Genomic DNA, 23,432 nt, shown 5'->3' on the forward strand with positions numbered 1-23,432 from the left:
TTCCATTCTAAACATTTCATTAAAGGTATAAGCAGGAATACAAAGAGGACAGGGCATTGGGTCACAATTAACATAAAGTAATGACCACTATTACAAACAAAATTATAATTTTTCACAACCCTAAGCAAAAAGCAAATCCTAAAATTATCTAGTAACATTTTTAGGGCTCCTATGCATTTCAGTAACTTATTATATATTCGGGTGAAACAGTGGCGATCCTTATCAATGCTCTGAGGTGAAAAGGGAATACTTTTCCACAGAGAATGGACTTTATTCTGCTTTTACTAAACAGAATACTACTTTAAAACAATGCCAGCAAAACAATAAAAATCAGTCTCCTAACACCCATTTTATGCAATCACACAGAAACCACTTATGAAACCACAACCATGCCCAGAGTCTGTTAAAAAAGCCTCTCTGGCAGGCTTCTATAGTCCATCAAATCTGCTTCCGTTGTTGCATGGGCCTCTTGATTCAGGCCTCCCATGAAAAATAGTATTTTTCAGTATCCGTTGAAGTGCCCTCCTGGCAAACACTCACAGCTCACTTGAAAGTCTCAATGTCTCAATGCAGTGCACCAGTGTCTCTCCTCTGCGGCAGACACTAAAGATAGCGTGATCTTCATTGATCATGAGCACAGATCATCTCATGCAGACCCGGGACCATTCTCAGGCTCCAACACTCATCATTCAGTGTCAGAGGACGCTCAGGCTGCTCTTTCATGGGCACCAGAATGTAGTGCCTTTTGCCAATCTTGGATCCTCCGGTGCACTGCACTTCCGTTGGAACAAAGGAAAAGGAGTGTGTGTGTGGCCAAAACTCAATCCAAGGGGCTCAAGTGACTGCACACTGTCAGAGGTTACCAGCACATGACAGGTGGAAAACTGAAGCCTCAAAACAACAGGAATCCTTCTCTTTCGCTCTTTTGCACTGAAATTCTGGATCTGTGATGTCCAATGCCGTCTGATGGAGCAAGTGCGATGCTTTAAACAGTTCATTGTATAACAAGGGGACTGCAAGGAGGTGGCCTGCAATCTTCAAAGGAGTGGCCATACGCCATGGGACAATTCTGGTCTAAAATACACTGTCATTTTCAAAGGCAATACAAAGACAAAGGCAGTAGGCAAAACAGTGCCTCTAGGCTCTTCAATTGGGTTTCCGTGTGAGAGCACATCCTCCATCATCTAAGGGTAGATAGTGACATGATTAAGTCTAGGTATTCCTAAATTCCTTATCTAGAACATCTCAAAAGAAAACTCGCATAATACAGATTATCAGGGACATGAAGTAGGCCTAAGGAAAATTCTTAAAAACTAGTCTGGTCATACAAAAGGGAATTATACATAATATAGGGGTTTCATGGTACATTATTGCAGTCTGGAAGTGTGCTAATGTTCCAGTTCCTTCATCAGGGTAAAATGAAACCTGGTTTCCTTTATGGTACAAAGCCATACACTACTTAGGAAGCAGAACAAAATTGACTAATGTAATATAGAAATTAGGTCACCATGTACAAGAGTCACAGATCTATAATTTTATCCTTACGTCCAATCAGGATACATAAATCTAGGGCTGCCTGTTCCTTTAAGGGAAGGGGGCAGTAAGTGACTAACAGCAGGTGACACACTTTGATCCCGTATATCTCTTTTATTTTTCTTGAATACTATTTATAGCCAAATTGACATACACTGATGAAGTGTTGTCTGTGTCGTGCACAGTATGAAAATATCATATCTGTGGAATTTAGCAAATCAACCCAACTGTTGTGCATTGATACGCATCGTCATGTATATCCCTTCACAACACAGGTAAACTTGTAATAGTATCAAAAGCAGCAACATAAAACAAAAACATACATAAAATTAAAAAAACTCACAAAACGCACATGTCAACCCATCAGATATACTTGCTGTATATCAAGCACAAAAATCATAGACAGAACAATAGCATATATAAATGAGTGGTGACGCACAACATCATGTCATGTACTTTATGCACTGTGAACCTGCAGCCCAAAACCCAATATTCGGGCCTGCTTAATTTGTCAGGTTTAAAATCCTTACCCTCCTTTTGACAGCAGATCACCAGGCAGTGGAAATCTGCTGTCAAATAAAACTTACTTTCTCTCTTCTGACATACAGGACCAGCAAGAACAATTCATGATAGGACAAAATACACAAACATAAAAAACACATAAACATTTCTTTCTAAAGGAGTTACGCAAAAATACATCTTGTTTCAACCAACTAAACTCACGTGTCTTGTCAGCCTTAAAATCACCCAGAACAATCCATGAATGATCTGTCGACAGAAGCAAAAAAATACACAACACACAAAAGAGAAACATTTCTCATAACAAACAAATATTAATTATAACTTTTAACCCTTTCGCTGTGGCGGCTATTCCGCCGCAGCGCTAACGGGGCGGGGCGGCCGCGTGGCAGCTGCATGCTGGTGACAGAACCGCTCCATCACCAGCCGCGGTTGAGCTGTGCTGGTGACGGAGCGGTTCCGTCATGACCCGCCCCGCTCAATACAACTGCCGCGCAGGCGCGAAATCAGCGCCGCGCAGGCGCGGCAGCCGGGCCATGACGGAACCGCTCCGTCATCAGCACAGCCCAACCGTAGCTGATGACGGAGCGGGTCCGTCATCAGCAGGGGAGGGGTTAATCAGAAGACAAAACATGATACACATTAACAAACACAAAAATAAATTTCCATTACTTAACTGTTACCATCTTGTCAGTCAGCTTGCAACATTAAGTCCCCTTAATTTTAACTTTCTAAAAGTAGAATTGTTTCACTGACACTTCATGTTAATTTGGCACCTACAATTTCCACTGTGAAAAATAATTCTTAATTGGCAAATCGTTCTCAGTTAGGCATGTAGCTTTCAAAATTTTAGTAAAGGGCTGCGTCTTATTTTCTGTCTAAGATTTAATGCAACACTTCATTTTCTGTCAAATTAAAGCAACTAGCAGACATTATTTTTTTCAGAGCAGAGATACAAATGTATCAGTTCTGCAGAGCATTTAGCATGATGTTGGGACTTTCAAAGAAACCCTTTTTTTCATATTTTCCCTTTGGAATGAAGGGCCAGATGTAGGTGGCCATTTACAGACCGGTAATGGCCGATTTCGGCCGTTACCGACAGGTAAATGTTCATTTGTGATGTAGGGGCCTTATTTTACCGATTCGGTAAATTTACCCAATCGGTAAAATACCGAATCAGTATTTTTACCGATTCGGGAAGTTCCTGATGTAGGTGGGACTCTTCTGAGTCCCACAGGCCTTACAGAATCGGTATTTTACCACCCAATCCAATTGGGTGGTAAAATACCGAATCCAGGTGTGCATGCACATCTGTGCATGCACACCTGTGCCATGTGACACACAGACATGCCCTTAGGGCATGTATGTGTGCCACATGGCACACAAGCCTGTAATTGGGGTGCTAGAGGGTGTCAAAGTGATACCCCCTGCACCCTTGCTAGAATAGGTAATTACCGAATCGGTAAATACCGATTCGGTATTCCACATTGATTCCTATGGGCTTCAAGGCCCATAGGAATCAATGGGGGATACCGATTCGGTATTTACAGAATCAGTAAATACCGAATCTTACAGATTCGGTATTTACCGATTCAGAATTACCTACATTTCCCCCTCTCTAATTTACCACTTCTTAAATACTGAATCGGTATGATTCGGTATTTTAGAAGTGGTAAATTAGAATTACCTACATCGGGCCCCTGGTTCTTTAATTTTATTGATGTTCTTATGGAGAAACCAGAACCCCCCCTTTTAGAGGCCCGTTTAGCAAGGTCATTCTGCATTTCACAGAGACAAGGCCCTAATTTAAAAGGTCACAAATGTCAACATGACAGCCTCCTTCCATTGTTTACAGGGAAACTAAAGATAGCACCGCAGCGCGATTTGAGCCAGCCTCTGCAGCTCTCCTAGCCCCCACCCTCTGCTCATTCTGAGGCTGCCAAAGACAAAAAGCCTTCCTAATTCCTCCTAACCTGCAATAATTCACTCTATTTCAAAAAATAATTTCTCCTTTTGAGGCGCTAAAAATTATCTCTATTCCCAGATTATTAAACAACATTTACTGTGAATAATTCACAGAACCTAATAACACACATACCAGTTTTTAGAACAAATGCTTATTGCAATGGTACTCATTTTGTAGTGTAGTTCCTATTTTCCCTATAGGCCCTGCGCATTGGAATAACATAAACAGCAGTGTAGACGTAGGACTGAGGTCTTCTAGGTCTCTACTGACTATGTTAGACTTAATTTAGGTTTGCACCAGCTAGCTTAGAGGTCACTGGAAAGTTTCTTGAATGAATAGGAAGTGATCAGCTTCCCTGGCTCAGACAAGAAGGGATTCAGCTTCCGACAACCGCATAAACATGACAACTTTGCTCCCTCAGAATAAGAGTCAATCTCTAGAGTCGTGTGAAACAATAGACAGCTATTTCACTCAGTCAGATGTGCATATTTAGTTTCACCAGGGTGCAGAGAATAGAGAGACGGGCGTTTTCAATAAAAGGTATTATTTATTGAGCAGTCATCCTTCTCCTGCAAGAGAAATGAATTGCCACAATTGCAATACTTAATATAAAGTAAAGTACATACAGTAAAAGGAGTATTATATAATAATACTGTAAAAGCATTGATATGTTTTCTTAGCCATAAGACACTTTAAAATAGATAAAATATATATACATATATACATAGGCTAACGTGCTCAACTGGTGCTTCTAAAATACGCCTACCCCGGTGTACCTGACCTAAGCCTAATACGTGGGAAGGAGTAAGTAAGTAGCAGTTTAAGTTAAGTAGGTTTGTTGCCAAGGATCTGTTCAAGAATTCTCTCTAAGGGTTTAGTCAGCACTGTACCTTGGGAATAGAATGTAGGAGGTCTGGTATCTCTCTCTCAGGACCCGATATCCCAGTCACCCGCAAGGATAGACTGGAAACGCCAGAGCTGGATTTTCTCGGCAGGAGAAAAGACAGCGTCTTTCTCAGCGCGTCAAAGAGGAGGGGTAGCGTCCGTGTGCTCTCCGCGTCTGCTGGGCTCTCGGAAAGTAGATTTGCTGCTCTGCTCCAGACCCACCACGTGTGTTTGCTTATGGCAACGTTGGTATATTTATACCTGAAAGGTGCCGCGTTTGACCTAAGGTTTGGACATAAGACGTCAATAAAGATGTCACTAAGAACTGGCCGTTCTTACAGTGCTCGCAGGAGTTCTATTACAAATCAAAACAAAGCAAGCGGGGATTTCCCAGGTTGCTGGAGGTTTGGTGTGTTGAAAGAACTTGTTGTGCTTTCTAGGAATCTAAGGAAGTAGCTTTTGCCATGCCTTGGGCTGCAGGGGCGATTTACTGAAATATGGATCTGATTCTTATGCCATTATAGGGATATTATCGATTATAGCCGTACAGGGGCATAAAGTCACAATATTGAATCGGGTTCCTAGATAAAACACATCAATTTCATTAACCTTAAATGGATCTCACTGGGCCATTTAAAAGCAAACCCCAAATGGGGACAGCCTGCAAATTCGTATTATACCTAAATGTATGCATTTACTGAAGCCTAAAGCACTTTAAAGCTATTATAAATGGCAAGAATGCTGTTTTAAATGGTCTATTTTACCCAAATTCGACTTTGATATTAGGGGCACTTAAAAATAAATATCCTATAATTGTGTTACATATTAATCATACTCAGAATGTTCTTTACAAATTGCAGAGATTGGACATTAGACATATCCCATGTAAATCATTAGAAAAATGAGTTTTTTACGCCTGCACTAAGTAAAATTCCATCCGCTAATGTCCTCATTATGCAGGACAGTACAATTTAAATTAAATTATAATGCTAGGAGGTCACAGTATGAGCATTAAGCTTCATGAATAGTAAAAAACTAATTTTGTAGCACTTATTTTTAATAATTATTTTTCATAATTAATAATTATTTTTCATAAACCCAATAATTTTTGATAATTTCCACATATAAAAGCAAGCTGCATCCTTTGCCTATCATTTTTAGACGCATTCATTTATAAGCCTAAGCACAGAAGCCTAACTTGAAACATGACAAAATTTGGTGCCACATCTTTTTTTCTTTCTAAAAAGGCCAATTTTTATTTAGCAACAGACCCAAAAATATGCTTACAAAAATGCTTAAAGAGAGGAAACCCTTAATTGAAATGTCTTCCTGTAATACAAAATAATGAACCTTAGTTTTGGAACCTTTTGAAAACAACATTCTGAAATGCAAAGATTCACCCGTGTTTAACTGAGGACAAAATCCTGGCTAAGTAAATACTCCTGTTTATTTAGCTTGTCTCTCAGGGTTTGTAACACGAGCACAATGGCAGTCTTTAACGAACGAAAACACATGAATGCATGTTCTATAATATGCGTGTGAGTTCAGCAAAAATGTACTTCAGCTGAAGTGTTTGCCTGGAAATTTCTAATACAATGTATGTAAATAAAAAATGTTATAAGTTTGTTTTTCGACAAAACACACCATTCGTTTTTGGGGGCCTTTTTATTCCTAGTGAATGTGAATTTTTATTTTATTTTTTTAAGCATTTAGACATTTTGCTTAATAGACTGAAAACATAAAAAAAACACAAACACACATTTAAGCTCATTTCAGACATAAACAGAAAGGGGACAAACACTCAGGACACACAATACGGCGCGCCATGCATTTCGTGAATAGCGCCATCGCTATTCACTTACAGAAGTTGCACTAATGAGAAAACCACATAGACATTTAAACACATATTTAACCCACAAATCAATACTCAGGACAGAAACAAAGGATAGCCCACAGACTGTACTTGAAACAAACCATTTGCAAATACTAGTTGTAAGTCATATTTTAAGAAATGCTTCTCAATAGTGTTCCAAAAGACTGCAAAAACAGCCCAACAGACAAAAATACACTCAATTCACTAGCTTTGGCTAGCAGAACACCAAAAAAAAATTATCGTTCTGCATATCTTTATTCATAAAATTGCGCAGAACAAAGGATCCTTGTTTTGTATTATGTCATATTTTAATTCCCTGGGGATACAAAATCACCAAGGAAGAAATATGTTTTTAAATCTAAGCCTATTTAGATATTCGTTCTAGGGGAGCGGCTAATTTACTTCATATCACACTATGGTACCTTTCAAAAAAGCTAAAGTATTATAATCAAAGTAGTGCTTAATGTACTTTTCGTACGTGCACCGTTCAACAAAACCAAATAGAGAAAAATCTCCTCATTACCTGCCTACACAAATTGCAATTAGCATATCCAAAATCCAAAACATATCTAAAGTTGGCCAACACAAATTCCAAAATTCCAAAATTACAAAGCTACAGTCCTAAATTTGCTAAGACCAGGCATCTTATAGCTCACTAATCTAGCTTCAAACTTCAAGGGGTTATCAAAAACGATATACTCTCAAATATACGAGCCCCTCGGCTTTGGTAATTGCAATAACCAAATCAAAACCAAGAAACCAACCCCTTGGCTATGGTAATTGTAATAACCAAATCAAAACCAAGAAACCAAACAAAATTGTGGGAGCGACCCACTTGTACTTCTTACTCTTACTAATCAAAAGGTTATACAAATTCTAACTGTCAAGTTCTACATGACCTAACGGTCTTTTTTTAGAATACTCATGCGAAAAAGGTTCTCAGTCAGGAGTGACATCATGTGGAGGATCAAAATCAGGAAGATCAGAAATATACAGGGCTGCAGAAACAAAGAATCTCCAGAATCCCTGTGCACAGAGTACCTTCCTAGTAGAATCCTGTTCTGTCCTCCTCAGTACATTTCAGTCTCATGACAAGATCACTCCCACAGATAGTCACTTCTCTAAAGAAGCCCACATTGGCCGCGCCAATTGAAGAAACCTGAAAATCTTCATTCTCAGGGGTCTCACTAATAGAATAAAGAACTTGGCACAGAAGCTAAAATATGAAAAGACATCTTTATTAAACTTAAATAAGTGAGGCTACGTCACCCAGAAGCCTTAGCAACTGAATGAGGCAGTCTGAGGAATACAGAAAACAGAGGCCTCATATATGCTTAGGATTACAAAACTCAGCATAAAAGAAAGGGGCAGTCCTAGCTTTTGCAAGCATGAAAAATGCCTAACATGGACATGCAAGATTTTCCAAATATTAGCCAATAGGAAAACATTCAAAACAAGGCATCATGTAACCAGAACATCCCCCTTGAGTCGTGTCTTTGCCCGATCTCATAAGTCAATCAATGACAGCACCTATAGGTCAATCAGTAATGGCAGAACATGTTTGCGTGCTTCAAAGGGAGGTTTGTGGAATAGGAAAACACAGGGAGAGAATAGCGAAGGCCAAAAGATAAGATACAGCACGAAAAGAATACTAAAGGCTAACAGATAGTTGATACAGGGATTAGGTGGTCCAGACAAGAATTAGATTAGGCCAGCTGGTGTCTGAGATGAGTTTCAAGACAAGGACAGAGGGGGTTTTCAACACATTGCAGTCCAAAAGGGCAGAGACCCTTCGTGAATCATGCAGCCTGTGTAAAGGCAACACAAAATGGAGTTTGAATGTAAAATGGAGTCAAAATTAAAGAACCTCAGGGGGAGACCCTCTCCCCACTGAGAGGACCTCCCCCGGACACCGTGGCTGCGCTTTGTCTGATGGTATTTCCGAGCAGCTGCTCAGTCACCAAAAATTATCATTAATTAATGCTTGCAAGTTGCCATGATACAGGGCAGCCAGGGCTCAACTCTGGAGTCTGGCGTTGTAATTACCCACCTGTGCCGGCTTAGTTCTTCCGCTTAAACAAATGAAGTGTGGCGAGGGCTGCGCGCACCTCATACGCGTGGCTGCTGAGCGACATGAGAGCAGACACATGCTCCGGGACCTTTTTAAACGTGTGACCTCTGCGGGGGGCACAGTGTTCATCATAAGGCTTTATTTGACTCCCACATGGAGACAATTGGAATGGCACCTCCAATCTTATAACTACCGTCAGGGAACAACCTTTTGCCAGGATTAATGGGATCAGCAGGTAATGGAAGTCAGTGAGTCAGTCAGCCACACTGTGCATAGTGGACCCTGGAGTGGGAGCTGCGTCTAGGAGCTACGCATTGAAAAGGCGAGTAGTGAGCAACAGAGATAGACTCAGTGATAGAAAAGTCGTGTTTTAGGTGCTGATGCCAGATTCCCGTGTTAGGACTTGTGTAAGTTGTCGTGATTGTTGAGTCTCAGTCTTCTAGAACGACGACGCTGGGCCTTGTGCAGCCAGAGGCCTAGGCTGTTTGTTTCATGTTTCTGAAACTTAAGCCAGGAGCCGTATAGACCACAGCAAATCCTCACCCTGGCTGGAGTGCACCCTAGTCTGTGGGGAGCCTGGCAGGGTGCACTGAAGGTTGTTAATGGTATGGTTGAGATGTTTGCACATAGAAGTTCGAGGTAGGCTAAAAGAGCTGCCAATGCCTTCATTTCCAAGTAAAGCATTGCTCAGGCAGTAAAATGCTTATCATACTTGCAAACGTCATGCATTAAAGTGCTGCGCAGCAGTTCCCATATGTATGACATTGATTGTTGGAATAAATTTGGAATGAATGACAACAAATTGTTCAGGACGGCATTTGTTTTAGCACTTCGTGAAAGCTGATAATCTAAATCATTGCGACTGACATGCCCTTATTTAATTGCCTCAAGCTGTGCATGGTGCGAGCATGAGCCACACTGTTAAAAGTTGACAACATGGTATTTCAAGCTGGTATTTATTTTCGAGGTGGACTCGGTGTGCCCATAACTTTTAGCGTGATCTTTGTGTGCACCATGTTGCCGGTTCTTGCCACCGAGATACACATTAATGCAAGTGGGTGTCTTTGCCATTCAGAAGTCAGACATCACTTAAGAGGAAGTTGGCAGGTTTTGGAGTTTTTTTCAGCAGCATACATAAAATATTTGCTTTCTTTACTCTGGTGACAGACTGCTGAGCTATGGTAAATAAATGCTTGGACTTAGGGGTTCACTTTCCTCTTTCATCTGCCTGTATCTTGCCCCCAGCATGTGCTTTTCATAAGTGTGCCATTGAATGTCATACCTGGTTTCATCTGATTTCTGGTTTTCACGGTTCTGACAATGTTGGGCCACATTACCCCAGGATGGATTTTAAGCTGTATTCTAATGTTTATTTAGGCAATAATGGTGATGTAACGAAACTGGTGCTCATGTATTAACTGTCATCTAAGAGCTGCGTTCTAAAGTCACATGCGTTCTAATGGAAACGTGGTAAAGGTAAGGCGTGGTTCCCAATGCTTTGTGATGGCTGTTTCCCAACTGCTGTGCAACTTCTTCTACTCTTAGAACTGAGATTTTCATGAAAGTCTTATAGTCTGAATTCAGCACCTGAGCGTAATAGGACGGAATGTAAGAAGCTCTGTGGTTATACTGAATAAGCAGCTACCTATGTTATGCCATCTATTAATGTAATAACTGCACTTTCACAATTGCTTTATTAACCTTCCTGCTTTTTCAAATTTGCTTGAAAATGCATGATTTTTTTCTCTTTTTTCAAAATTTTCTGGGGGGTGTAACCCCCCCAGAACCCCCCTTATGGGATTCGGCCTCGCTTGCTGCGCTCGCTACGGTGCAGTATGCAAATCAGTTTGCGCCTCACCACTTTCAAATGTCACCAGCCGCTACTGATTTTCTTAATCATCCTTATTAAAAATTAAACGAAAGGGGGTGTGGCTAGCACCCACGGAAGATGGCGGCATCTCCGCAAAGCTCCCGGTGTTGGCGGAGTAATTGAGGGGAGTGCAATGTTCCGCCAGTGAAGAGGATCCGCCAAACTATCAGCGTTTCTGTCTGAACCCATGCAGCAGAGTGATTATCTTCATGAAAGGGAACGTCCTTCAGTTTGAATTTATCTTTATTCTCCTAGCGCTCTGTCGCGCCCGCCATTTTGTTGTTGCCCGCTTCGTGAGGAGACTTTCTTTTTTTCCGGAGCCACTTAATTGTGCCCTCTTGCTCTCATACTCCCTACCTATTGAGCTGCAAACTGCTTGTAAGCTGTTAAACTTTACTATGCATTTTATATAAAAGCGTTTTGCTTCTTTTTTCAAGCTTCTGATTCTTCCTCCTCTGTTTGGGATACCAATGGCAATTTTGTTTCCATTTAGAGCCCCTTCATGACAGACTCTTCATGGAAATCAGCGCGTTCTACTCATCTTCACATGTCACCTGCTTAGACTGACTAACCTTGGCAGCTTATTTCTAGCTCCTTTTTGATATAATAGTATTTAAGTAGGTGTTATTGTACTGCTCACTCTCTTGCAATTGTATTTTGATATATTGATATGTATGCCACTATATATTTGTTATCCTGCTCTTTCCATGTTAATTAAGGTTTCTTCCTTACACAAGTAGGTTTCATGATATCTTTTATATGTATGAAGCAGTTCATTACTCCTGCATATGTTCTTACTGTATTGCACGCTCTTCATGTTTTTGTGGGCATGACAAATCCTATAGATCTTGATTGCGCTTTACTTTACTGCTAAGGTCGTTATAGTCAAAAGCTCCTGCTTATCTGTACAAGCAATAGACTCTATGTTTGCTCTATTCGTTTTTCAGGTAATACTATCTTTAGTCGTCATTTTTATCGGTAGACTGAAAACAGTTAAATTGCTGGTGGATATTGCAAACCGCTCATCTATTTCTAGTGTGCACTTTTATACTCAACACATCAAAACGGAGGATTCTTTGTCCTCTTCTCCAAAGAGTACCTCTGCTTCTTCATCTACAGTCACCAAGGTCTCAACCAAGCGGTTGAAAAAAGACCCCCCATCTCCACTAAAACAACTTTCGTCTCATTGGACCTTCTTCCAAAAGAAATACATGTATTCCGCCCATTTGTAGAGGAGACTAATTCGAAGATACAAGTTTTGACAGATTGTTGGGAAAAAATGGAAGACAGAATTACTGCAGTTGAACACTGTGTGGACTCCATGGGCTCAACCTGTGCTCAGGTTGCAGTTCTTCAATCACAGGTTGCATCCTGCCAGAAGCAGATCGAAAATCTTGAAAACAGAAATAGGAGGACCTACGCATTTATGGTTTGCCGGAGGGCTCAGAACGGTCTGACCCTATAGCTTTTTTCAAATCATTCTTGCAGCGGTGCTCAAGTTGCCGGAACCACTGTCTTAAACATTCATGGTGCTCATAGCCTAAGTCCTCTACATTCTTCGCCATCTGCTCAGCGTAGACCACAAGGTGTTATACTCTAATTTTTAGAGTATAAGATCTTCTCAAGGTATTAGCTGCAATCCGGTCTTTGAAGCGGATTTCAGCTTCAGGAAATCAACTTTTTTTCTCGGAGGATTATGCAAAGCCCATAGCAGACAGAAGAAAGGAATTTCTGGCCATGAGACCTGTATTGCGTTCTATTGGTGCACAATTTGGCTTATTTCCCCCATGCTTGTTTAAAGTAACTTTCAACAACAATACCGTTACTTACGAGGATCTGATCAAGCTCAAAAGTTTCTTGAACTCACATTGCCCGGAAAAGATGGAGATTTCTAAATTTCATCCTTTGAAGTTTTTCTCTTCATAGTAACCTTAGATACAATCTCATCTATATACTCCGTTGGAATACCAGTGCAATTTGTAGACTTTTCAACAGCTTATATACTGTTTTGATCTACTTATTGTAATTTAATGTTTGCTTTTTTAGGTTTATAACTATAAGGTTATATTAGTTGCCCATATCCTTATATTGATGATACTGTTTTAAACAACTTTTTTTCTCCTTGCAGGTTCCTCGCTGTATTGTTTCTTCCTCATGTCTTGTGGTCGCTCTTCCCAAAGTTTTCGCCCGTCTCACCCCCGGGAGTCCGGACGTGTCATCATTCCATGTGGTCTCTACCCTCCCCACCCTCTTTATGTTTTGGACTCATCCTAGGTATAGTTTTTCTCTTTTTTTCCTTTTCCTATTTTTAACAGTATCTTCTTTCTTTTTCACTCTATCATTGTCTCTTGTTTTTTATTTGTCTCTGTACATCTTCTCCTTTCTCCTATTCCTTTCCCTCATTCTAGTTCTTACCTCTCATCTTTATTCCTTTAACTTATTCTCATCTTACTCTTTTTTACTCAATCGTGCGTATAATGTTCTCCCTTATTGTACTTTGCATTTGTCACATGTGAATTTATTTTTTCATTACTGCCCCTAATTTTTCTTTGCTAAATTGGCACATGCTGTAATTAGTTGGTCTGTCTCCTGGTATACTTTCTCTCATTTTCTTTTTCATATGGTTTGTTGTTTCATACTCATGCTCTTAATTTACGTCTTTACACATTGTTTCTTGGAATGTGAGAGGTCTTCACTCTCCCATTAAACTGCAAAGAGTTCTGACCCATTTAGCTAAGCTAAGTGCAGATATAGCATGTTTACAGGAATCTCATTTATCCGCAGAGGAATCCATAAAATTGAGGAGAGGTTGGGTTGGAGAGGTTTTCTACTCACAAGGAGATGGCAAGCAAAATGGGGTTCTTACTCTTTGTCGTAAATCACTTTCTGTTAAATTGTTGTCACAATGCTCTGACGAAAATGGTCGATGGTCGCTTACTAAGCTTCTGATTGGTAGGGTTCCAGTTTCTTTGTAAAATGTATACACGCCGACTGTTGGCAACCCCTCCTTCTGGTTGTCCTTAACCCAGGAAATTGCATAATGTTTTGATGACAATTTTATACTTACAGGTGATTGCAATCAAGTTTATGATCCCTTTTTGGATCGTAACCCAATGGTCTCCTTTGCTCCTCATATGCAACCATTTAGCACCATACGGAAATTGCCTTACTTTGGGAAGAGACTGTTGGAAATGTTTCGAAAAGAATCACTTTGCTGAGGTGTGCAAGGCAAATACCTGCCCTAAGAAGGTCGACACGGTTCATGAAGTGTGTTATGTTTTCATTACTTGTTAGTTTTAATGTCCTCCTAGCAACAAGGTTCTTCTGTTGGAATCTGGTTTGTAGAATCCAACAGAGAGAAGCTTGACTGAGGATCTAAGAGGTTGGCAATGTGAGGTCATTGTGGATATCTTAAAATAAACCTTCTTTTATCTTCAAATTGCCTCCTGTTATTACAAAACTGGCGACGAGGATGGGATGAGAGAATTAAAGAAGGACATCAATTGAAGGTTTAGACATTTTCAACTTATTTTTTCGAGACTATTGGATTTTACTGAAAAATTTGTAAAAGACCCCCAGATTGATCAACAAACATCATCTTCAGTTAAAAAGGTCAGTGTGTGTGTAGCCTGACGATTGAAGATATATTTAACAAAGAAATTTGAGTGAAATAACCATCGTGCAAAGATAACGATAGTGTGTAATAGTTTGAAAAAAGACATTACCTTGGCAAAGCTGCGAGGAAGCCTGATTGTGTGTTGATCCTACGTATGAGAAGTCTGAGCATTGGGTTTCCGGATCGTAACGTACCAAGGGCCAGATGTAGGAAGGCAAATACTGGTCGGTAACGGCCAATTTCGGCAGTTACCGACAGGTATTTGGAGTTTGGGATGTAGGGGCATGTCAAGATACAGATTCGGTAATTTTACCGAATCGGTACTTTTACAGATTCGGTAAAATACTGATTCTGTAAAATTACCGAATCTGTATCTTGACATGTAGGTAGAACTGTAATCAGTGCTACAGGGGTTTAAGAATTCGTTATTTACCACCAACTAGAAGTTGGTGGTAAATAATGAAAACCCTTTAAAAAGCATTTTTTTTGCTTTTAAAACAGTGCCATGTTGCAGACATACATGCCCTAAGGGCATGTATGTCTGCAACATATGCACCCATGCACAATTGAGGGGTGAAACAGGGTGTCAAAGTGACACCCTGCCACCCTCTTATGTTTTCCCCAATTACCGAATCGGTATTTACCGATTCGGGTAATTGACATTCATTCCTATGGGTCTTCAGGCCCATAGGAATGAATGTCAATTACCCAATCGGTAAATACCGATTCGGTAATTACCAAATCATACCGATTCGGTAATTTAATCGGTAAAATTACCTACATCCCGATTGCCAGTTCTTAAATACCGAATCGGTATGATTCGGTATTTAAGAATCGGTAATCTGGGATTACCTACATCGGGCCCCAAGTGTCTGCAGCCTCGTGGAGAGTTTGTTTTATCCTCATGAGTGGTCTTGTGCTAATACAGATGAAGTTCGCGGAGACGGCGCTAATGGTGCGCATTTGATGACGAAGGACACCTTTACGTGTTTGAGGTTGCCTAGCTAATCAACCAGTCGTGGGAGTAACGTCATCAGCAGCGCAAGCGCAGTGGGGAGTTACTTTGTATATTTGTGAAAACAACCGCATTAGTCAAAAGCAAAGTGACGTTTCATGTTTACGTGTGAGATTAGGAAAACATCAACGAAGCGTCATGTGTATCCTAGCAACTGGGGAGAAATAGTATTTCACGGAGCAAGGAAACTGAAAGTTTACAACTAAACATTTATTTTAATTTAAGAGCGATAGTGATGTTTAACAAAATACTGGAATTTTGTGGAGAAGAACATCGCTATGAACTTGTGAGAAACTGATTCACTGAAAGTACTTTAACATCATCAGGTGAACTAGAAAATATACAACAACATTGACTTAATTATTTTCAAGTTTATGTATCATATTTTATTTGTTTATAGTCACCTAGGTACTTACTGAAACCGATCTTTAATGGTTAAATTGTACCCACAACTTATACAACAATAGGGTGGTGGCATTTTGATAAATATTATAGTTAAAATCTAAACATTATTCAACTATGGCCACACAATCTTCCATTCCCATTCTGCCAACATTTCTTCCTCAACCTGGTTCTCCATGTATGGAGTGGGAGGATTGAAAGGAAGCCTTCACCACGTAGCTTGAAGCAATAGGTGGCAATGTGTTCATTCCAAAAAGGAAACTAGCTATATTGAAGGTGTGTTTAGGTGTCGAAGGTAGAAATGTATTGAATACATTACCAAATTTCCATCCACACGCTAGGGATGTAGACAATTCTTCTGATGAAGAGGAAGAAGATGTTCATGAGATGACTAACTGCATTAGACGATAATTTTGGTAAGAAATTGAGTATAGTGGTGGAAATGCATACATTTTTTTCTCGTTATCAAAAGAAGGAGAAAAAGTTGAGCAATATGTAGCAGCACTAAGGAAACTATCCATTACTTGTAAATGTAAGGGTCTGAGAGATGACATTATCAGAGATCAACATATTAACAGAGCGAATAATAAGAGAATCCAAGAAAAATTGTTAGATTTAAAAGATCCATCTCTTGACAAATCTATTGAAATTGCAAGATGTTTAGAAAACACCTCTCTATATGTGAAAGAATTATCTAATAATACTTCAAAGGGGGAAACAGAACCAAATAAAGTGTGTGCAGTAAACTCCAGCTCAAACAAAATAGTTAAAAACAAGAGTGTAAGATAACAGTAATACTAGAAAAAAAATAGAGGGAAGTTATAAAAACAATTGTTACAGATGTGGTAGAAATAGACATAATGCTGATGCTGTAGAGTGTCCTGCAACAAGAAGTCGCTGCCACAAGTGTAAAAGAATTGGTAATTTTTCTCTGGTGTGTAAAACCAATGAGACATCTGGTTTGAGAAGAACTGTAATTAACATAGACGATGTTAGAACGAACAGTGTTAAAGATGTTATAGATGATGACATTGAGAGTGACATAGAAGTAATGGTTGAAGAAGATGTAAACTCTCTACAAAATGAATCAAAAGATATGTACACCCCTCCTAAATGTACTGTGTACATTAACAATTTCGAAATACACATGTGGGCAGATTCTTGCTCTCCTTTTACTCTGATAGACAAGAATAATTGGATAAAATTGGTATCCACCATATTAATTCCCACTGATGTGGAACCATTGGGATATTGTGGAGTTAACTTACCTTTGATAGGATATTTTAATGCCAATTTACAATTCAAAGATCGTTTCACCTTAGCAAAGGTTTATGTTGTAGAAACTGGAAGGAATTTATTGGGTTGAAGAGAACAAAAAGGTTTAGGAATTTTAAACCCCAATCATCCTCAACAGATATTGTTAACTGATGCGAATAAGAAGAACAAATGGGTGAAAGAATTCCCTAAACTGTTTAAAGATGAATTGGGATGTCTAAAAGGATTTGAACATCAGATAATAGTCAAAAAGGACGCTAAAGCACAAGTTACTTACCTTCGGTAACGATATATCTGTAAGAATCAGTAGTTAGTATTAGATTCCTTACCTTAGAATATCCCCAGGCGTCAGACTGGATCCGGAAACTTTTGTGTAGCAGTACCCCTGCGCGTCGGTAGGCGTCGTCTGCGGCTCCGCGTCCGTCGTCGGCGTCGTTGGCGCCGGGATGACGTCGCCGGAGTACTTAGACGCCGCCCTACCGCACTGACGTCAGTTCTTATACACAGCTTTTCGCGCCAGAAACGCAGAGCCATGATAAAAACCAACACTGGTGCCATGAAACTTGGGCCCTGAAAGGGGATGACATTAACCCTAGATATCGGTTCACAGAACGGGAGGATGGGTGGGGCGGTAAGGAATCTAATACTAACTACTGTTTCTTACAGATATATTGTTACCAAAGGTAAGTAACTTGTGCATCTGAAAGAAACAGGTTAGTATTAGATTCCTTACCTTAGAATAGATACCCCAGCAATACCTACCCCGGTGGTGGATCTGCAAACCAATAATCACACCAGAAAGTCCTGGAGGACGGAAAGGCCAAAGAAACCATACCTCCAGACTTGGCTGTCCAGGCAGTAGTGTCTTGCGAACGTGTGCAGCGAGGACCACGTAGCTGCCTGACAGATGTCCTGCAAGGGGACTTCCCGGCCCAGGGCAGTAGTAGCCGCCATGGCCCGAGTGGAATGGGCCCTCAGCCCAACAAGAGGCTCCTTCTTAGCAAAAGAGTAGCATGCCTTGATGCACAACACGACCCACCAAGAGATGGTCCATTTGTGCACCGCCCGTCCCTTCTTAGCGCCCACGTAACCAACAAAGAGTTGGTCATCCACCCGGAACTGTTGTGTGCGATCCAAATAAAAAGAGAGCGCACGCTTTGGGTCCAGACGTTGGAGCCGCTCTTCCTCTTTAGAGGGATGCGGAGGCGGAAAGAAGGTGGGCAAGGTGATGGACTGCCCGATGTAGAAGGCCGTGACTACCTTGGGCAAAAGAGAGGGTCTTGTCCGCAACACAACCTTATCCAGATGGACAGAAAGGAAGGGAGGCTTGGATGAAAGAGCCCAGAGCTCACTCACTCTCCTGGCAGAGGTGATGGCAACCAGGAAAGCAGTCTTAAGGGTAAGAAGACGGAGAGGACAGTTATGAAGTGGCTCGAAGGGAGCGCACATCAGAAAAGTAAGTACAAGGTTCAAGTCCCACTGAGGCATCACAAAAGGAACAGGGGGAAACATATGAGTGATGCCCTTTAAGAATCTATTAACAACCGGGGACTTGAACAAAGAAGGCTGATCAGGTAGCCTTAAGAAGGCGGAAAGGGCAGAAAGGTAGCCCTTGATAGTGCCCAGAGCAGAGCCCTGCTGGGCAAGAGAAAGAAAGAAGAGGAGAACCTCAGAAAGAGCCTTTGCTGTGCACCATGCCATAAACTTGTTCCACCTGCAGGCATATACCGTCTTTGTGGAGGGACGCCTGGCTGCCAGAATTACATCACAAACTTCAGGAGGCAAGTCAAATGTCCTCAACTGTCGCCGCACAATCTCCAAGCATGGAGGTGGAGACTGGACAGGTTCAGGTGGAGGACCGTCCCCTGCTGCTGCGACAGAAGGTTCTCCTGAAGAGGCATACGAATCGGGGATCAACAGACATACTGAGTAGCTCGGGATACCAGTATCTTCGTGCCGAGTCCGGAGCCACAAGGATAACTTGGGCCCGGTCGCGCCTGATCTTCTTCAGCACTCTGGGCAGAAGTGGTATAGGCGGAAAGGCGTACAACAGACCGCAGCTCCACTCGCGATGAAAAGCGTCTCAGAGCGAGCGCCGCCTTGGAAATTCCAACACGCAGAACTGATGACATTGTGCGTTCTCTTCTGTGGCAAATATTTCTAACCAAGGCTCTCCCCACTGCTGAAAGAGACCATTGTTGGACTCCTGCCCAACCCACACACTGCAGGAACGAGGATATGTCCAAACCACTTCCCCGACTCACCAGCCACTCCCTGACTGACACAGAAGAGTAAGCTGCTGACTCAGAAAAGGGGGTGGAAAATCATAAGGCAACCACACCTTCCACCCTTGTAACGTGTCACAACAAGGAACACCCGCCTCCTTCTTCTGCTCCTGCATAAAAGGGAAACAAAAAATACACCCAACAATAATATCTCAGTCCCCAGTCTTACCTCTTAAGCCATATATCCATATCCAATAAATAGCATCACACACACACTTACCAGAAGCGTGAGCAGGCTTAGCTTTAAGGAGTTGTCAATCAATTGGAACCTATATCCCAAGATATCATCTCTTGGTTGGATTAGGTTCTGGACTTTGCGTATTGTATGGGTGTTTTGGTGTGGGCGAATAAGAAGATTACAGGGTAAAAAACACACCAACCTATTTGGCATGTACAAAAAACCCCTGTTAGCGTGGTCTGGGGAAAACGGGACTGAAATAACCCCAAGGAACGTGAGCCTCTTCCGCGTTGTTGTTATCGGGAAAGTAAAGAGAAAACCCAGCCGGGTTTCTCTCGCGGAACGGCCCAAAACGTCACTTCCACCTATAACGAGGTGGAAGGGTTGCACATCTACCGCAAGGGATCGCGCAGCGGCGCGAGTATCACCGGTGCAAACACCGCGTCTCCGTGACAGGAGAGCGGCACGAACCGGCACTCTGCAAACAGGAGCCCCTGAATGCAGACAAAGATCCCAATTGCGCTAAACACAAAAGAACTAATGAAAAAAGGGGAGGGGCGGGACAATTACTAAGCAGGACTCTGACTACCTTCTAACTACAGGGGACCCCAAACACGGAAGGGGGGAACAAAAAAAACAGGTACTAACCCAAAAACGAAACACCAGGACAAGGAAATAAACCAAGATAAGGGGCAGAAAGGTAATAAAGGGAAATAGGGAATTCTTCAATTCTTTCCACGAGCCCGTGAAAAGACAGCAACAAACAACAGGAAACTCCGGAGCCAGGATGCAGGAACCCACAGGTTAGCAATAACAAGCATAGACATAAGGGTAGGACTCCTTTTTATGCTACTGGTGTGTCATGTGATGGTACTGGACATGGTCAACAAAAGAGGACTGGGGACCTAATCCTAACAACCATGCGCCACGTCCGAGTTCAGACGCCATTCGTGATCCATCATGCACCGACGGCTGAGTTCGTCCGCCCTGGCGCTCGGGGTACCTGCCAGGTATTGAACCACCAGGGTCACGCCCTGATGTTCCAGCCACTGCAGGAGGCTCAGAGCCTTCTGGCATAGGGTCCACGACCCCACCCCACCCTGTTTGTTGCAGTACCACATGGCGGCGGTGTTGTCCGTGAACACCTGCACTACACTCCCCCGGAAGAGGGGAGGAATGCCTTCAGTGCAAGCCGGATCGCCTGCAGCTCCAGAAGGTTGATGTGGAGCCAGGACTTCGCTGGAGACCAGAGGCCTCTGATCTCCGCCTCTCCCATGTGGCCTCCCCTTCCTACGTGCTCCGGTTGGGGTAGGGAGAGGGATCTGCCGCTGACCCAATCGCAGTCCGTGAGCCACCACTGTAACTGTCTTGCAGTGCCCTCCGAGATCAAGACATGGTCGGACAGGTTGCCCCGATGCTGGGCCCACTGAAACTTCAGGTCCCACTGCAGAGCCCACTTCCACCACCTGGCGTGATGCACCGGAAGGATGCAGGAGGCCATCAGCCCCAGAAGCCACAGGGTCAACCTGAGCGAGACTCGGGATAACGGCTGAAAGATCGGAATCAGAGCCTGAATATCCCGAACCCGCTGCTCGGGAGGATAAACCCAAAACTGCGCCGAGTCCAGAACCGCTCCGATGAAGAGGAGCTTCTGAGAGGGACACAGGTGTGGCTTTGGCACATTGATGGAGAACCCCAGCAGGTGCAGGAGGTCTTGCGTAGTTTGGAGGTGGCTGACGACTGTCTGGGGCGAGCCCGCCTTCAACAACCAGTCTTCGAGGTAGGGGAAGACTGAAACCCCTAACCTGCACAGATGAGCTGCGACCACCACCATCACTTTCGTGAACACCCATGGGGCGCTGGTAAGGCCGAAGGGGAGCACGGTAAACTGAAAGTGCTCGTGGCCTACCGTGAACCGCAGGTAACGCCGGTAGGCCGGCAGGACGGGGATATGAAAATAAGCATCCTGCAAGTCCAACGCTACCATCCAGTCTCCAGGGTCCAGGGCAGCTAGGACCTGAGCTAGAGTCAGCATCTTGAACTTCTCCTGCCGGAGGAAGCCATTGACATTTTGCAGGTCCAAGATAGGGCGTAGGCCCCCTTTGCCCTTTTTGGGTACCATAAAGTAGTGGGAGTAACAACCACACCCTACTTATGGCCCAGGAACACGCTCGATGGCCTCCTTGGCCAAGAGGGCCCTATCTTCCTCTCGTAGAAGTGTCAAGTGATCCCCAACACGTGGTGGTACTGCGGTGGCATGGCTGGAGGGGTTGCTTCGAAGGGGAGGGAGTAGCCCCTTTGGACGATTTGCAGCACCCACCTGTCCGATGTGACAGTGCGCCAGTGGAGGTGGTGATGGCGAACCCTGCCCCCCCACTGGCGTCACATGGGCCTGAAAGCTCGGACTAGGAAGGTTTTGAGGCGGATGCTGCAAGGGCAAGAGTGGACTGGCCTCGCTGTTGTCCCCAACCGCCGCCACTGCAGTTTCCACGTCCGCCACCGCGCTGGATGGTAGTCTGCGACCCGTGGCTGGCAGGACGTGTGGGGGCGCCCCTTCCTTAGCCACCAAAGAAACGAAAAGCAGCCGTTTGCTGGCGCAGGGCCGAGAGGCCCAAGGACTTAGCCGTAGCCCTGGAGTCCTTAAAGAGCTCAAGCGCATGGTCTGCCTTGTTGCCAAAGAGGCGACGCAATCAAACGGCATGTCCATAAGGGTGTTCTGGACATCAGCCGAAAAGTTGGTGGACCTCAACCAGGCGTGGCGACGAATCGCCACTGTCGTTGCCATCGCTCTGCCCAGTGAGTCCGTGGTATCCAGTCCACACCGGATGGAGTACCGTGCTGCATCTCGACCCTCTGCAAGGGCTTGGGTGAGTTTAGTCTGGACCTCCGCCGGACATTGTGGCAGCACGTTCGTGACCATGTCTCACAGAGAGTGTTTGTAACAGCCCAAGAGGCATGCGGTGTTGACTGACCGCAGCCCTAAACTCAGGGAGGAGAATACCTGTTTCCCGTATTGGTCGTACCACTTTGGATTCCCGATCGGGGGGAGCCGTCGGGAATGCGGTCTGGGAGATAGAGGCCTGGATGACCAGGCTCTTGGAGGAGGGGTGGGTGGACAGGAAGCAAGGGTTGCCCGGAGCTGGGCGGTGGCATCTGGTCACGTTCCTATCTACAGGCTGACCCGTAGCGAGCTTGGACCAAGTGCCCAGAAGAACATCAGACAAGGCCTCATTAAACTGCAGCAGAGGCTTTGCCGAGCTTGCCTGCGGTTTAAGGACCTCAGTGAGGAGGTTAGTCCTCACGGCTGCGACGGGGAGCTCCAGGCCCAAGGCCTTGGCCGCCCACACTATAGGCAGCTCCCTCCTACGTAGCCACGGTAGGAGGGGAGACAAAACCAGTGTCTAGCGAGGTGTCCAGACCACTGGCCTCCCCTAGCTCACCTCTCCAGTCCTGATAAGACTGGCACTCCTGTGCCAGAGGGTCCTCAGACCCCTCCCAATCCCCCTCGCCACCCATCTCCTGAGACTCAGGACCAAAGGATGGGGTCGGGTCATAAAAGTATAAATCTCCCATTGGCGTAGAGAGTGGCGCCGGACCCAAATCGAGGGAGGGATCTGGGACGGCAACGCTCGGAGGTGGTGCCGGGAGCGACACCCTGGGGGCCGGCGCTGGCGAGGTCGTGAGGTCGACCGGCGACGACCCGGATCCGGACCCGGATCCTGCGGGGGCCTGCGGCGCCGGGACCGAAGTCACTGCCGGCGTCGGACCGAAGCACCCGACGGTGTCAGGGCTGAAGCGCCTGACCCGCTGGGACCCCAGTCGGGCCGCTGGGCCCAAAAGCGCCGCAGAGCCCGACGGAGGAGTGAGCAACCTCATGGCCGTGAGGAACGCCTTGATCTTCTCCGGCGTTGCGTTCTGCCCAGGGACGACGGGTATGAAGCAGG

The sequence above is a fragment of the Lissotriton vulgaris genome, chromosome 5, assembly GCF_964263255.1.
Source record: "Lissotriton vulgaris chromosome 5, aLisVul1.2, whole genome shotgun sequence".
In the NCBI taxonomy this organism is placed as follows: domain Eukaryota; kingdom Metazoa; phylum Chordata; class Amphibia; order Caudata; family Salamandridae; genus Lissotriton; species Lissotriton vulgaris.